The sequence below is a fragment of the Castor canadensis genome, chromosome 10 (genome assembly GCF_047511655.1).
Source record: "Castor canadensis chromosome 10, mCasCan1.hap1v2, whole genome shotgun sequence".
In the NCBI taxonomy this organism is placed as follows: domain Eukaryota; kingdom Metazoa; phylum Chordata; class Mammalia; order Rodentia; family Castoridae; genus Castor; species Castor canadensis.
This window is the reverse complement of record NC_133395.1, coordinates 129,697,382-129,702,035: the sequence shown is the minus strand read 5'-3', so window position 1 is coordinate 129,702,035 and position 4,654 is coordinate 129,697,382. Positions and strand designations below refer to the sequence as shown.

At 41.9% G+C, this 4,654-nt stretch overlaps 1 non-coding gene across 1 annotated transcript; it reads left to right on the top strand.

Moving 5' to 3' along the window:
• The first annotated feature begins 414 nt into the window (after positions 1-414).
• LOC141413104 (U6 spliceosomal RNA) lies at positions 415-521 on the top strand. The gene has a single exon (XR_012437928.1). It is a non-coding gene; the product is annotated as a U6 spliceosomal RNA (small nuclear RNA).
• Positions 522-4,654: the final 4,133 nt, after the last annotated feature.

Here is a 4,654-nt window from a genome sequence, read left to right as displayed (position 1 = left end):
TCGAATATGAAAATTGTTCAACATTGCTAATCATTACAGAAATGCAAATCAAAACCCCAAGAAGTTATTGCCTCAGCCTCACACTCATTAGGATGACTACTATCAAAGAAAGAAAGAAGGAAGGAAGGAAAGAAGGAAGAAAGGAAAGAAGGAAAGGAGAGAGGGAGGGAGGAAGGAAAGAGGAAAGAAAAGAAGGAAGGAAGAAGAGAAAAAGGAAGAAAGAAAAGGTGAAAAAAAGGTGAAAGGGAGAGAGGAAGGAAAAAAGGAAGCAAGGAAGGAAGGAGGAAAAAAGAAAACAACAAGGGTTGGCAAGGCTGTGGAGAAACTGCAACACTTGTGCACTGTTGGTGGAAATGCAAAATGATGCAGGCAATGTAGAAAATAGTATGGAAGTTCCTTAAAAAGTTAAACAGCATGCTCGCTTCAGCAGCACATACACTAAAATTGGAAAGATACAGAAAAGATTAACATGGCCCCTGCACAAGGATGACATGCAAACTCATGAAGTGTTCCTTATTTTTAAATCTTTGCTTACTCCGAAAAAAAAAAAAGTTAAATATAGCTATACATGGAGCTCAGTGGTAGAGCACTTGCCTAGCATGCATGAGGCCTGGGTTCCATCCCCAGCACTTAAATAAGTAAGTAAGTAAATAAATAAATAAATAGGTTAAACATAGATTTACCAATAGGATTCAGAAATTCCACTTCTAGGTATACACCCAAAGAACTGAGAGCAGGGATTAAAACATTTGCACACCCATTTTCTTTTTTCTACTTCATCTAGGCATTCAAATTTATTTATTAATTTATTTTTTATTCATATGTGCATACAATGTTTGCACCCCCTCCCTTACCCCCCTCCCACCCCCTCTCTCTCCCCCTCACCCCCTCACTACCTGGCAGAAACTATTTTGCCCTTATCTCTAATTTTGTTGAAGAGAGAGTATAAGCAATAATAGGAAGGAACAAGGGTTTTTGCTAGTTGAGATAAGGATAGCTATACAGGGAGTTGACTCACATTAATTTCCTGTGTGTGTGTGTTACCTTCTAGGTTAATTCTTCTTGATCTAACCTTTTCTCTAGTTCCTGGTCCCCTTCTCCTATTGGCCTCAGTTGCTTTTAAGGTATCTGCTTTAGTTTCTCTGCGTTAAGGGCAACAAATGCTATCTAGTTTTTTAGGTGTCTTACCTATCCTCACCCCTTCCTTGTGTGCTCTCGCTTTTATCATGTGCTCAAAGTCCAATCCCCTTGTTGTGTTTGCCCTAGATCTAATGTCCACATATGAGGGAGAACATACGATTTTTGGTCTTTTGGGCCAGGCTAACCTCACACAGAATAATGTTCTCCAATTCCATCCATTTACCAGTGAATAATAACATTTCATTCTTCTTCATGGCTGCATAAAATTCCATTGTGTATAGATACCACATTTTCTTAATCCATTCGTCAGTGGTGGGGCATCTTGGCTGTTTCCATAACTTGGCTATTGTGAATAGTGCCGCAATAAACATGGGTGTGCAGGTGCCTCTGGAGTAACCTGTGTCACAGTCTTTTGCGTGTATCCCCAAGAGTTGCACACCCATTTTCATAGCATCTTTTCATGACAGTCAAAAGATAGAAGTAATCTAGTATTCATTGATAGATGGATGGCTAAGGAAAATGTGGCATATAAACAATAGAATATTATTTAGTCTTGTTTGGTTTTGGTTTTTGAGACAAGATCTCACTGTATCATCCAGGCTGGCCTCAAGTTGGAGATTTTCCTGCCTCAACCTCCCTGGTATGGAATTGTAAGTGTGCACCACACACAAGGTCTGGCTTCTTTAGTCTTTTTTTTTTTTTTTCCTATTGGCCTCAGTTGCTTTTAAGGTATCTGCTTTAGTTTCTCTGCGTTAAGGGCAACAAATGCTAGCTAGTTTTTTAGGTGTCTTCCCTATCCTCACCCCTCTGGCTTCTTTAGTCTTAAAAGGGAAGGAAATTCTGACAATACGCTACAAATGGGTGAAACTTGAAGACATTGAGATAAGTAAAATAAGACAGGCACAAGAAGACACAATTTGGATTCTTCCATTTATACGAGGTCTGTGAAGTAGTCCAACTCTTAGAAGCAAAGAAGAGAATGCTGCTTGTCAGGCATTGGGGTGGTGGGTGGAGGGAATGAGTTTTCAGCTTTTCCAGATGAAAGTTCTGGAGATCTGTTGTACAACCATATGGACAGCCTTCCTACTGAACTGTACACTTAAAAATGGCTACAGTGGTTTCTATGGCTTCTGGCTCTGGCTTTCTCCCTCTCCATTGTTCCTTGGCTCTGTATCTTCTGCAGATCACCAGCTGCTTATGTTGGGAGGTTACTTAGGTAGCCTGTCTGTGGAGAGACCCACTTGGTAAGGAGCGGAGGTCTGGGAATTACTGCACGGGTAGACTTGGACATAGGTCTGCCAAGAATTGCCAACATAAGCATGGAAGTGGGTCTTCCACCCCTGTGCTGAGCATAAAACTGCAGCCCTCCTAAGCAGCTCACCTGCAGCCTTGGGAGCTGTCTTGGAGCCAAGGCACTCAGATGAGCTGTAGCGATTCCTGCCTATGAAGCTTGTGGAATATGAATGCTGACTGTTTTAAGCCACTCAGTTGGGGAATAATATGTTAGGTAGCAATCAATAATGAATCTACCATCAAAATATATTTTCCTCATCTAGATTACAATGCAGACCCTACCATGGCTGCTGTTTCGGTCCCACTTTTCAGGATATAAAAGAATATATATTGTGATTGGGTCCCCCCCAACTATCAACATTCTATTCTTTGGAACCTGTGAATATGTTACATCAATGGCAAACGGACAGTTGCAAACTTCAAAATAGACTAACCTAGGAGATCTGAATGTGCCCAGTATAATCACTTGAGCCCTTAAAAACAGAATCTGACTGGAGGCAGGAGAAATTTCACCACAGTGGGAATTGCAGGGATTTGGCGTGAGAGGAGCCCATGGTTGGAGGGAACAAACGTAGAGACAAAGTGAATAGGAGCAGGTCTAAGAGTCAGGACTGTTGTTCATGGGGCCACCACCATCAAAGAAATGGGGAATTGGGCTACACAACCTGAAAGAACCTGTGAGGGATTCAACCCTGGAATCTCCAGGAAGGAAGGCAGCCCTTGATTTTTGGCTGACACCTTGATTTTGGCTTTGTGAAACTCAAAGTAGAGGAAAAAAAGCAGTTGAGCCAACTGGGACTTCAGATCTTCAGAGGCATGAGAGGCATAAGCCTGTTATTTTTCAGTCACTAAGTTTGGGGTAATTTGTTATGACAGCAATAGAAAACTCATAGAAACATACAGATGTATACGATATTTATTGGTTTCTCAGTACTTTCTTACCAAGTAGCATTGCTATGCAGATGTCACACGATGCTATTTATCACTTTCTACTTACCCTGCTGAAGCCATCATTCACTATCTCAGAGCCTCTGAATTTCAGGCTTGAGTGTCGTGCATTGTTTTCAAGGCTCTCTGGGAAAGACACTCCTTCTTTGGGTGGCTGGCATCTGGCTAGAGGAAGACTGAGTGCCTGCTCGTTACTTGGGAGGTACTAATCAATACTTACCATTAGGACAACAACCCCATGCATCAGTAAACTTTGACCTCTGTGCCCCAGAGCAGTCCCAAGATACCAATTGATGCACAGGCAATATACATATTCCACAAATACAATGCTCTTTTCATAGACTTCCCTGAATTCAATCCTAGAGGCTTTGGCAATGGCAAAATAATGTTGGTAATACTCCAGCGAACCCAGGATACTTAGAAAGGGTGACTGGATTAAAGTAATGACACCTACGCTTTTAAAAAAAGACCTTTTGGTTGGACTCTGCATTTGGAATGTTGAGCGGATATCCCTGTCCTCTATACAACTGGGTGGTGCTGGCATAAAGTGTACCTTAAGACAACTGAGAAAATAAGCACATGCCTGTAGCTTCAAGCCCTGAAAGCAATCAGATTGCAAAGCTCCTCCTTGAAGAGCTTTGATTTTTGCACTTCTCTTTTATCAACTTTTGGGATTTGATTCCCCCCGTAGCAGGTATTTTGCAGGGACTTCCTCATACTGATCTCTCATCACATCACACTGAGGTATTCCCAGAAGAAGGCAATGAAACTCCTGTTTGCCTGAATCAGTTCAAATGGTATCCATTGCCAAACAGCTCTTTGGATTAAAACCAAATGGTTAATTTAATCAGGCTTTGAAGAAGTGGTTATTTTGATGGATATGATAGGGGCTCATATCTGAATGGCCCTTGGTGACTTCTTCTATCCAGTCAGAGTGACACTTGAGTGGAATCAATGACCGGGGTCATTGATGGCTCAAGTAAGAAGGTGTCTTAGCAGAAGGGAAGAGGCATGAAATTCATTGAAGAAATGGTGACCAAGACCTGAAACCTTCCCTTCCATCTCTTCCCCTCCTCTTTCTCCAGAGCTGCTTGGCTACTCGTTGTTGCTTTCCTCTGGAATTCTCTGCTTACTAATGTTCAGCATGTCTGACACTCAAAATCCATGATCCAGGAATCACTTGCAGCTCTGTAGAATGGACGCCAGGCCTCACTCCATCCTGATCCTAAGCTCCAATACACTCCATTTAAAATTCCCAGGAGAGAATTTGATT